The sequence below is a fragment of the Cyclopterus lumpus genome, chromosome 5, assembly GCF_009769545.1.
Source record: "Cyclopterus lumpus isolate fCycLum1 chromosome 5, fCycLum1.pri, whole genome shotgun sequence".
Taxonomy (NCBI): domain Eukaryota; kingdom Metazoa; phylum Chordata; class Actinopteri; order Perciformes; family Cyclopteridae; genus Cyclopterus; species Cyclopterus lumpus.
This window is the reverse complement of record NC_046970.1, coordinates 10,323,771-10,335,991: the sequence shown is the minus strand read 5'-3', so window position 1 is coordinate 10,335,991 and position 12,221 is coordinate 10,323,771. Positions and strand designations below refer to the sequence as shown.

The following is a 12,221-nucleotide window of genomic DNA, read 5'->3' as shown; positions in this document are numbered from 1 at the left end:
CTACCCACTCTCATACTCCACACTACCCGGTGAAAAAATGAGACAATAGTCCAAAAACCGCTCTCGTATACCACGCTCCGAACTCTCAGCACTCCTTCCACTTAGAGAGAGAGAGAGAGAGCGCGAGAGAGAGAGAAATTGTGGAAAGGACAGCTCCCTCTCATCCCCCTACAGGAGAGAGGCAGAGAGTCAGTCCAAAAGTAACAAGTGAAACCTCATTTAGCTCTTTTAACAACTTTCCCTTGCTGTGCTCTCCGTATATTCGCGACATGTCAGAGTACAGAAACCCACTCACTGCTTTGGCCACACCCTCGACCTTGTTCTTGCATATGGCATTGACATTGAGCATTTGGAGGTCTTCCCACAGAACCCTCTTCTGTCAGACCATTACCTCATAAGTTTTGAGTTTATACTCCCGGAGTGTACACCGTTAGTCTAACGTTTCTACACCAGATGTCTAACTGACAGTGCTGTAGCTAAATTTAAAGAAGCGATTCCTTCTGCATTTGACTCAATACCACGTCTCAATGTGACGGAGGACTCCTGTGCTAACTTTAGTCCGTCCCAGATTGATCATATTGTCGATAGTGCTACAGGCTCACTGAGAATGACACTAGACTCGATAGCCCCACTGAAGAAAAAGACAGTGAGGCAAAGGAGGTTTGCTCCCTGGTACAACCCTCAGACCCGCGACCTAAAGCAAACTTCACGAAAGCTCGAAAGCATATGGCGTTCCACCAATCTGGAAGAATCACGCTTAGTTTGGCGAGACAGCCTTAAAATATATAAAAAGGCTCTCCGTAATGCCAGAGCAGCCTATTACTCATCAGTAATAGAGAAAAATAAGAACAACCCCAGGGTTCTCTTTAGCACTGTAACCAGGCTGACAGAGAGTCACAGCTCTGTGGAGCCGTGTATTCCTATAGATCTTAGTAGTAATGACTTCATGAACTTCTTCAATGAAAAGATTTTAACTATTAGAGGCGAGATTGATGATCTCTTGCCCTCAACTACTGCCGATCTGTCATCAAGAGGAGTGGCCTTGGAAACGGCTGTATGCCCTGGTGTATATTTGGATAGCTTTTCTCCCATTAACCTAGACCAATTGTCCTCAACGGTTTCTACTTCTAAACCGTCTACCTGTCTCTTAGACCCCATCCCAACGAGGCTGCTTAAAGACGTGTTGCCTTTAATTGGCACCTCTCTGTTGGATATTGTTAATGTGTCTTTGCTAACAGGCCATGTACCACATTCCTTCAAAGTAGCTGTAATTAAACCTCTCCTGAAAAAGCCCACTCTTAATCCAGAGGTGTTGGCTAACTACAGACCGATCTCTAACCTTCCCTTCCTCTCTAAGATCCTTGAGAAAGTAGTCGCAAATCAGTTGTGTGACTTTCTACATCAGAATAGTTTATTTGAGGAGTTTCAGTTATCTTTGACCGAGACTTGTCCTTTAACTCTCACGTTAAGCAAATCTCAAGGATTGCATTTTTTCATCTACGTAACATTTCAAAAATCAGGCACATCTTGTCTCAAAAAGATGCAGAAAAGCTGGTTCACGCGTTTGTTACTTCCAGACTAGATTACTGCAACTCCTTATTATCAGGCTGCTCTAATATGTCTCTTAAATCCCTCCAGTTGATCCAGAATGCTGCAGCTTGTGTACTCACAAAAACTAAGAAAAGAGATCACATTACTCCTGTATTAGCTGCTCTGCACTGGCTCCCTGTAACATCAAGAATCACATTTAAAATTCTTCTCCTCACCTACAAAGCCTTGATTGGTGATGCACCATCATATCTTAAGGAGCTTGTAATACCATATTGCCCCACTAGAGAGCTGCGCTCACTAAATGCAGGGCTACTTGTGGTTCCTAGAGTCCTAAAAAGTAGGATGGGAGCAAGAGCCTTCAGTTATCAAGCTCCTCTTTTATGGAACCAGCTTCCACTTTCAGTCCGGGAGGCAGACACAGTCACCTCATTCAAGAATAGACTTAAGACTTTCCTGTTTGATAGTGCTTATAGTTAGGGCTGAATCAGGTTTGCCCTGGTCGAGCCCCTTGATATGCTGCTATAGGCTTATAGGCTGCTGGGGGATGTTTTAGGATACACTGAGCACCTATCTCCTCTTCTCTCTCTCCTTATGGATGAATTTACATCTCTCCATTACACCTTATTAACTCTGCTTCCTCCCCGGAGTCGTTGTGACTTCACGTCTCATAGGGCCCATTGGACCTGGAGGTGTCTGATGCCTGGTGAACCGGCCTCCTGCGTTGGCCCTGCTGATGCGCCTCGCCCCCCCTCCTCTCTACCTCCTTCTGTTTCATGGATTGGAGTTCCATTCATACATTGTCATATTCATGTAATGTGTTTATGTAACTTTGTAAATGCTGTTCATTCTGTACACATGACATCTATTGCATCTGTCCATCCAGGGAGAGGGATCCTCCTCTGTTGCTCTCCTGAAGGTTTCTTCCCTTTTTTCCCTGTGAAAAGTTATTTTTGGGGAGTTTTTCCTGATTTGATGTGAGGTCCTGGGACAGGGATGTTGTATGTGTACAGATTGTAAAGCCCTCTGAGGCAAATTTGTAATTTGTGATATTGGGCTATACAAAATAAACTGAATTGAATTGAATTGACATGTTTGTTCAACCGGCAGCGCTTCTTCTCATCCAGCAAGCTAAAGTAGGCGCCTTCTCCGTGCTTCACCCTGAAGGACACCTCCAGGCTCTGTGCAGGTGAGCCCAGGAACATGAACACCTGCCGCCTCAGAGACTGGACGTGCTTCAGTTTAGGGTCTTTGCATCCCAAACTCACCGTCTTTAATCCGCTGGCGAATTTGCCAAACTTACGGAGCTCAATTAAAATCGATTCACTCAGGATGAAGGGCGGCACACCGGACAAGGTGATCCGCGTAGAGGGCGCTGACAGTAGGGACACATGCATGTGCGTGCCCCTGACGACCACGCTGCTCTCAATCAGCTGGTACACATACATCTCTTCTTTGAGGAACATGACCACCGCCCGGTTCATTCGGGACGCAAAAGACAGGTTCTTATGTCCGACTTGCTCCCCCACAGCCAGCAGCACCTCCTCCACAGTAACGCCGTTATCCGGTGGCACGATCCTTACTCCCTGCCGGAGAGACGGATAGGGAGTCACACAATGTTATTTCAATGAAAGATTAAGCATTTTGTTACAATTTTGTTGGGGAGAGGCATGAACATTTTTCTTCCTCCAAAGTGGGGTTGTGACATACAAAGTTTGAGAAGAAAGCTTGTAGCGTGGTCATTACAGTAACACAAACATCACGTCAAACCTCTTCACATTTTGATGATAATGTATGTCCATTATTTATACGTTTTAAATTAACATTCTGGCCAGGCTTACACATTGCACCTCAATTATGCATGTATGTTGTATTCTTTCTTGCTTTTAGTCTTAAGTTATTTTTTTATGAGATTGCACGAAGGATTAATGTTGACTGCTAATCACATAATGTCATCTTTGGGAGCCATTTCTCAGCCAAATTCTCTTCTGTTGGAAGCCTTTTAGTGTTTATTCAGATGGATCTGATTGGTTCCTGGGCCCCACAGGGAGCACTGCTGAATAATGAGATTGCATGTTCTTTCCACGCCTGCATGGGTTTTCTCCGAAGCATCCAAAGTCCAAATAATTAAATGGTGACTCCAAATTGCCTGTCGGTGTGTGTGTGAGTGCGAGTGTTTGTCCGTCTCTCTGTGTCAGCCCTGTGATTGACGGGCAACCCACCCAGGGTGTATCTCTCGCCCACTGACAGTCCCGTGACCGTCTAAAGGATAAGCTATGGCTAATGGATAGATGTAACCAAATGAGGTCTCAAAGTCATGGCACCAATACATATGCATGCAACATGTAAAGGCATATGAAATCACATGTTGAACTTCACCTTGGATCTAATATTGCACCTCTGTGCTCCCACTGCCACCCCCCATATTTCTAATTAGCTTTACTGAGCGCTTTCACACACCACCCACCCTGCCTTCATACATCACTGCATGACTGCATCACATTTACCCCTACGACACACCAATAGCTGTGGGCTTCTTCCTCGACTTGGTGGAAAAGGTTCATGAATAACAAGAAAAAGACATTTCTACAATTCAGATTCCAGGAAATTCTTAAAATAAAATAGAAAACATTATTTTTCATATTTCTAGTTTACATTCAACATTTAACTACTGTACATATTTCTACCAATTAAAGTGATTGCAGCAAAGGATGAAGTTTATCTGCCAGCTTAATAACTCTTAATATGTACTCTGATCTTTAGAAGCAGCATGTGTGAATGTAATGCTGCGTTCACACCAAACGCGGCGTGAATATTCGCAACGCTTTACTCGCGTGAGTCTCGACTCCCAACAAGTTGTGCTGCATTCACACCAAATGCGCGATCAGATCCCAAAGTCAATGCGCAGGCGCGTTTAGGCGCGAAAAGGGGGCGTGGCTTATCTCCGTGGCTTGTCTCCGTAAACAGTTATAACAACCGCCGTCCGCCATGAAATAAATAACCACTATTTCTACTCTATACTTGTTGTGGAAATCCCACAAACGTCGGAACATCAGCCGCCCTCGTATTTGGGTTCATAACATCACCTGTCGTCGCACACAGCTCGGTGAATTTCACTGTCTTCTCCAGGAACTGCGTCTGGATAACTGCCGCTTCCAGTGCTACTTCAGGCTAACCTGTAGTTGTATTAAAGAGCTCGAGGCGTCCGCAAACCGCTACGATGTCCTCCATTTTTTTCTGATTCAACAACAGTGACGGGCGGAGCATCTCAAGGCTGATTGGCTTTATCGCCCGAAAAATTCGCGCCGCGTTTGGTGTGAACGCAGCATAAGGGAACAGACATAGGCACACTGAAAAAAATGATTCGGACCCCTTTTAGATATTACTTGATTTAATCAAGGTCATTTCACTGATTTTAATAAGTTATTGAATCCTACTTCTTTTTTAATTAATCTTAACTCATAATTCCATGGTTTACGAAAAGCTCATTTCCTTCATTTAAAGGTAACATGAAAAAATGATGTACATTTTAATTTCCGCATTCAATTTCCACATCTGCACATGTGCGTCCACAAGCCCCGCCCCCTTTCCCCCCCTCTAGGCGCGAATTTCTTTCATTTGAAAGCTGTGCTGCTAGCTCCTGCTGTCGGGTTCCCAAAGCGCTCAGTTTTCAGTAAGTACACATTTTAAATTCATTGCTGTGTTGTAGTTTTACTTTATCAGGATTTAGTTGCCACCAAGAAAAGTAGTTAGCTAATGTTAAAGCTGTCTGCTGTGTCTTACCTAATGTTAATGCCTACTGCTGTTAACGTTAGCTCAATGTTGCCCACCATTAAGGCTAGGTTAACATTAGTTGAATAATTTAAGTGAAAATAATTATCTAACTGGATGCTGCTATCAAGATAAATGCGTGATGCATCACATGCTTTTCTTGGTTGACTCTTGTAAGTTTGTGGCCACTAAAAGTCAAACCTAACCAATGTAAATTGACTAGCTAACTGTTAGCTGACTAATGTTAATGTACTTTAGCTAACGTCAATAACTTGTAGCTTAACCTTCCCAGCAGACCGACTTTAAGTATATTTGTTTAACGTAAACGTATTCGTGCGGTGATATTAGGGGGAACAGAAACTAAAGTTAAACATCATTTGCTACTCTCTGGCGCCAAATGGGTTAATGTTACCGCAGCCATCGTTAACGTTACACGCTAACGCTCTGCTCCTCAACTCTTTTCGGTGCGAGTATCTTTTCACTTTGTGGTAGCTTTTCCTCGGTTATACACTAATGAGCCAGCGTTAGCTTAAACATGTAAAGGTAGCTCTGAAAGCACGGAGGAAATGAAAAATGTAAGCTGCAGCTCCTCTGAACACGACAGAGGAGGACAAGCATGGTTGATATATGACCACAGTCTGAAATTAACTAACTAAGATAGCTTACCCGCAGTATTTTGTCTGGTAATAATTCAGAATTGACACTAATCATCAAAATATATATATTTTATTTTTTATTCCAAGTCATTGTGCAGGGGGTTATACTTCACCTATTTTGCAAATAATGGTGATTGATTTAAGAAACCTTTTTGCCTTTTGTTGGTCATTTCTATAGTAATAATGAGGCTTTATTTAAATATAAAATGAGTTTTTTATGATCTGATTTGAGTTGTTAGCTTAACCCAAATTACTAAGGATTATTGAACAATTTTTAACTTTTTCTTAAAACAAATTTACAATTCGTGAATATTTTTTTTTCTGTTTTTTTCTATCTGATGTTGGTGTTAGGGCCTAACTCCTTGGGGACCTCCTATTGTTTTGGTAAGTACATTTTACAAACAAACTTTTCACAGGCATGCTGATCCCAGCAGTACTTCTCAGGATTCTGTAACAGTGTGGTACCAATGGCCTAACTCTTTGTATTCTGTCATTTTGTTTTTTGATAGAAGATACATGCTGACTTCCACCGCATTACAACCATCACACTGGAATCTACCTTCATGGTACAGTTGGAGAGCCATTTTGCCCAACTGACGTCTATCTTCCAGACGAAGGGTGGAGTTGCTGGCCAGAAACTAGCTAAACATCTAAAGATCTTGCAAGAGGTAATATGTATGCCAATTGTCATACTGTTTGTATGCCAATTGTCATACTCTTGAGCTACTTTCTACTACGATTAGAGCTCAATTTGCCTCACTTACAGCCTGGATTATTTTCAAGGTGCACATTTACTCAAGGTAATCTGATGCAATGGCATACAGGTTAGACAAGTAGGAAAGGGAAAGAGCAGCACCTGCCTTGAGCAAGGCCAGCAGATCAGACTGTGGTTGTATAATTCTCCAACTGTCTTTAGTTAAAGATGGCAGTTCATTTACACACAGCTGTGGCTAAGTTTCTCCTGTGTGCATTTCCTTGACGAGACACTGACCCCCAAGTTCTTCCATGGGCGTTTTTCATCTTAAATGCAGAGGTCAAATTTCATGTATATTTGTGATTTAAAAAATTAAGTTATATTGTACATTTAGGTTATTCATCATATAAATATTGTTCAATTTTTTGAAATTGTTGTACTTATTTATGTATTTCTAATTATTTAATAATTGAATTGTATTTTATGTGTCTTTTACACAGGAGACAAGTGATGTCCTTATGCTGCGTTGACACCAAAAGCGGTGCAAATCTTTTGTGTGAGTAGATCCCATACAGATGTGATTTTTCGCCGGGCAGTGTGACAAATTATCCAGAGTTGAAATATTTCAACTTTGCGAATATTCGCAACACTTTTGCTGTCAACGCAGCATAAAGGCTCTTTGCATCCACCTGGGTGAGGATGAGGGACAGCTCAGATGAGGATGAGGGACAGCTCGTTCGGGAGTATATGGTAAGTCATTTACCATATACTCCAGTCACATTGTCACACTGCCAGTCACATGTTATGTGTTAAGATCATAATGTCACCCACATCAATTTTCAGAAGTTCATGTTATAATTGACAGTAGGTTGAGCATATTCATATGAAAATGAACAACTGGCTGCACAGTATTGTGAACAGGTACCCATTCTTAAACATTCCTCCAATACTTGATCAAAAACAGTATGGCTTTGACAAGCTTTGTGTTCTGGAAATGAAATCCAGAACTTTAAAACAACATGCTTGTTGTTATGGAATGATGATAATCTATGAAAAGGCTAAATCTCTTAACATTTTTGTATCTGTTTTATTCAAATGAACCAAACTGTTTAAAATAAGAAGATACCCTAACTTACCAATATTAGTCCATCTCTTAATCTTATCTGACCTATGGCATTCAGAACGAAGCTCAGTCATTCCTATGTAAATCTTTAATAACACCTCACAGATACATAGTTTTATTAAAAACTATATATTTTTAGGGATTTTTATGCAATGTTGATACAGTTAAGTATACAAATTTCATGAATACGTGTTTTTTTTCTCTCTCCTATTTTCTTTAAACATACAGGATATCGAAGGAGATGAGATCCTGAGAGACCTGCAAAAGCGGAGTATGCGCATATGTCATCAACAAGGAGGAGAAATGGGACATTGTGATGACGTTTATGGACTAATCATCCTCAACAACTGGATCTGTGGCCTGAGCTTGTGCAAAGATTCTGGGAGTCATCTACGCTCTGAACATGGCTTACCCCAAAGAGCTAAGATACTACTATGAATTCATTCATAAAGTGCTCTTTCGAATGCATCGTGAAAATCTTTCCCCCCAAATCCTCGGACTAAAGATCAAAGAACAACATTTATGCTGGACTGTAGGAAATCTTCAACCGTTCTTGTAAACTGGTGCCATTAAAGCATGGCAAAAGAAGAGTATGAGTCAACGTAATTAAAAAAGCACCAGTCAAACATCAAACCGGGGAAACGACATGGCACACTGAAAATATGATGTTTGTTATAATGTTTGTTTCATTTATTCAATTCAATTCAGTTTATATAGCCCAATATCACAAATTACAAATTTGCCTCAGAGGGCTTTACAATCTGTACACATACGACATTTATTGATGTGACAGTCTTGGTTATATATTAGTTTACATCCAGTTGTGGAAAAGAATGTGGAAATATGTAATTTCTTGCTAGGTTTGTTTCATGTAACTGTGTGGAAGGTTAGTTTCCCCATTGCTCCACATATCTGTTCTGATGTTTTCATTGTCACTATTTATAGTGGTGGAGTAGAGGCTGAATTGAAATGTGAATTACATGCTTCATGTAGGAATACTTCCATTGGTATGTTTTTTTTTATTTGCTATGAATGGCAATGTAAGAAGTGTTTATGCTACACTGTGTTTAAGTGGATGGTGCTATTACATTCAACTCAATGTTTCAATTCAGTTTATTTTGTATAGCCCAATATCACAAATTACAAATTTGCCTCAGAGGGCTTTACAATCTGTACATATACGACATCCCCGTCCCAGGACCTCCCATCGGATCAGGAAAAACTTCCCAAAAATAACCTTTCACAGGGAAAAAAGGAAAGACACCTTCAGGAGAGCAACAGAGGAGGATTCCTCTCCCCGGATGGACAGATGCAATAGATGTCACGTGTACAGAATGAACAGCATTACAAAGTTACATAAACACATTACATGAATATGACAATGTATGAATGGAACTCCAATCCATGAAACAGAAGGAGGTAGAGAGGTGGGGGGCGGGGCGCATCAGCATGGCCAACGCGGGAGGCCGTCTCACCAGGCATCAGACACCGCCAGGTCCAATGGACCCTATGAGACGTGAAGTCACAAAGACTCCGGGGAGGAAGCAGAGTTAATAAGGTGCAATGAAGAGATGTACATTCATCCATAAGGAGAGAGAGAAGAGGAGATAGGTGCTCAGTGTATCCTAAAACATCCCCCAGCAGCCTATAAGCCTATAGCAGCATATCAAGGGGCTCGATCAGGGCAAACCTGATTCAGCCCTAACTATAAGCACTATCCAACAGGAAAGTCTTAAGTCTATTCTTGAATGAGGTGACTGTCTGCCTCCCGGACTGAAAGTGGAAGCTGGTTCTATAAAAGAGGAGCTTGATAACTGAAGGCTCTTGTTCCCGTCCTACATTTTAGGACTCTAGGAACCACAAGTAACCCCGCATTTAGTGAGCGCAGCGCTCTAGTGGGGCAATATGGTATTACAAGCTCCTTAAGATATGATGGTGCATCACCAATCAAGGCTTTGTAGGTGAGGAGAATAATTTTAAAGGTGATTCTTGATTTTACAGGGAGCCAGTGCAGAGCAGCTAATACAGGAGTAATGTGATCTCTTTTCTTAGTTTTTGTGAGTATACGAGCTGCCGCATTCTGGATCAACTGAAGGGACTTAAGAGACTTATTAGAGCAGCCTGATAATAAGGAGTCTGGAAGTAACAAACGCGTGAACCAGCTTTTCTGCATCTTTTTTGGACAAGATGTGTCTGATTTTTGAAATGTTACGTAGATGAAAAAATGCAGTCCTTGAGATTTGCTTAACGTGGGAGTTAAAGGACAAGTCTCGGACAAAGATAACGCCGAGATTCTTTACAGTGGTGTTGGATGCCAGGGCAATTCCATCTACAGAAACCACATCACCAGATAATTGATCTCTGAGGTGTTCAGGGCCCAGTAAAATAACTTCAGTTTTGTCTGAGTTTAATATCAGGAAGTTGCAGGTCATCCATGTTTTTATGTCTTTAAGACATTCTTGAATTTTAACGAGCTGGTTGTTCTTCTCTGGTTTGATCGATAGATATAATTGAGTATCATCTGCATAGGAATGAAAGTTTATGGAGTTTCCTGATAATGTTGCCCAAAGGAAGCATATATAAGGTAAATCAAATTGGTCCAAGCACAGAACCTTGTGGAACTCCGTGATTAACGTTGGTGGCCATTGAGGCTTCATCGTTTACACATACAAATTGAGATCGATCTGATAAATAGGATTTAAACCAACCACTGCGGTACCTGAAATGCCAATCGACTGATCCAATCCCTGTAATAGGATGTCATGATCAATGGTGTCGAACGCAGCACTAAGGTCTAATAATACCAGTACAGTGATGAGTCCCCTATCTGATGCAATTAGGAGGTCATTTGTAATTTTCACCAGTGCTGTCTCTGTGCTGTGGTGTCTTCTAAATCCTTACTGAAACTCCTCAAATAAACTATTCTGATGTAGAAAGTCGCACAACTGATTTGCGACTACTTTCTCAAGGATCTTAGAGAGGAAGGGAAGGTTAGAGATCCGTCTGTAGTTAGCCAACACCTCTGGATTAAGAGTGGGCTTTTTCAGGAGAGGTTAGCAAAGACACATTAACAATATCCAGCAGAGAGGTGCCAATCAAAGGCAACACATCTTTAAGCAGCCTCGTTGGGATGGGGTCTAAGAGACAGGTAGACGGTTTAGAAGTAGAAACCGTTGAGGACAATTGGTCTAGGTTAATGGGAGAAAAGCTTTCCAAATATACACCAGGGCATACAGCCGTTTCCAAGGCCACTCCTCTTGATGACAGATCGGCAGTAGTTGAGGGCAAGAGATCATCAATCTTGCCTCTAATAGTTAAAATCTTTTCATTGAAGAAGTACATGAAGTTATTACTACTGAGGTCTATTTGAATACACGGCTCCACAGAGCTGTGTCAGCCTGGCTACAGTGCTAAAGAGAACCCTGGGGTTGTTCTTATTTTTGTCTATTACTGATGAGTAATAGGCTGCTCTAGCATTACGGAGAGCCTTTTTATATGTTTTAAGGGTATCTCGCCAAACTAAGTGTGATTCTTCCAGATTGGTGGAACGCCATATGCTTTCGAGCTTTCGTGAAGTTTGCTTTAGGTCGCGGGTCTGAGGGTTATACCAGGGAGCAAACCTCCTTTGCCTCACTGTCTTTTTCTTCAGTGGGGCTATCAAGTCTAGTGTCATTCTCAGTGAGCCTGTAGCACTATCGACAATATGATCAATCTGGGACGGACTAAAGTTAGCACAGGAGTCCTCCGTCACATTGAGACGTGGGACATTGTGTTTCAATAAGATTAAGTAAGAGTTGTATTAACATGCTGTTTGCTTTATTTGAATAAGAGAATATACTAAGAATGCCATCCATCCATCCATCCATTTTCAATACCGCTTATCCTCATTAGGGTCGCGGGGGCGCTGGAGCCTATCCCAGCTGACATAGGGCGAAGGCAGGGGACACCCTGGACAGGCCGCCAGAACTTTTAGATATAATTATACTAAGAATGGCTCATAGTATTTAATTTAATGAAACTCATATTTATTATGTACAAATTTAAACAATAAATTGATTTGCATGAAAACAAAAAAAATGGTTACAGATACCTAATCCATTTGAGTAAACTGAACATGGGTAATACATTTGAGTTAACTCTACTCAAAATAGTTCAGCAGAAATTATAAATAAAATTAGGCTGAAATTAGTTGAGAATAATTAGTACAATTTACTAAAAAAATATGTCTGGATTTAGATAAAATTGTTGTGTGCAAAAACTTAGCTAAATTTAGTAAATTCAACATTTTTGCAGGTCATCACATTTTTTTCAGTGCAACACACTTTGTATAGTCAGCCTCAGCTAGGGTGTGTGTGTGTGTGTGTGTGTCTCTGCCCAATAAAGAGCAGTAGAGACTGAGAATCGAGAAGAAGGAGCGAGAGGCCGCCTT

The 12,221-nt window shown here is 41.3% G+C and overlaps 1 pseudogene; it reads right to left on the bottom strand.

Moving 5' to 3' along the window:
* On the bottom strand, window positions 1-11,510 carry LOC117730453 (annotated as a pseudogene).
* Between the last annotated feature and the right edge of the window lie 711 nt (window positions 11,511-12,221).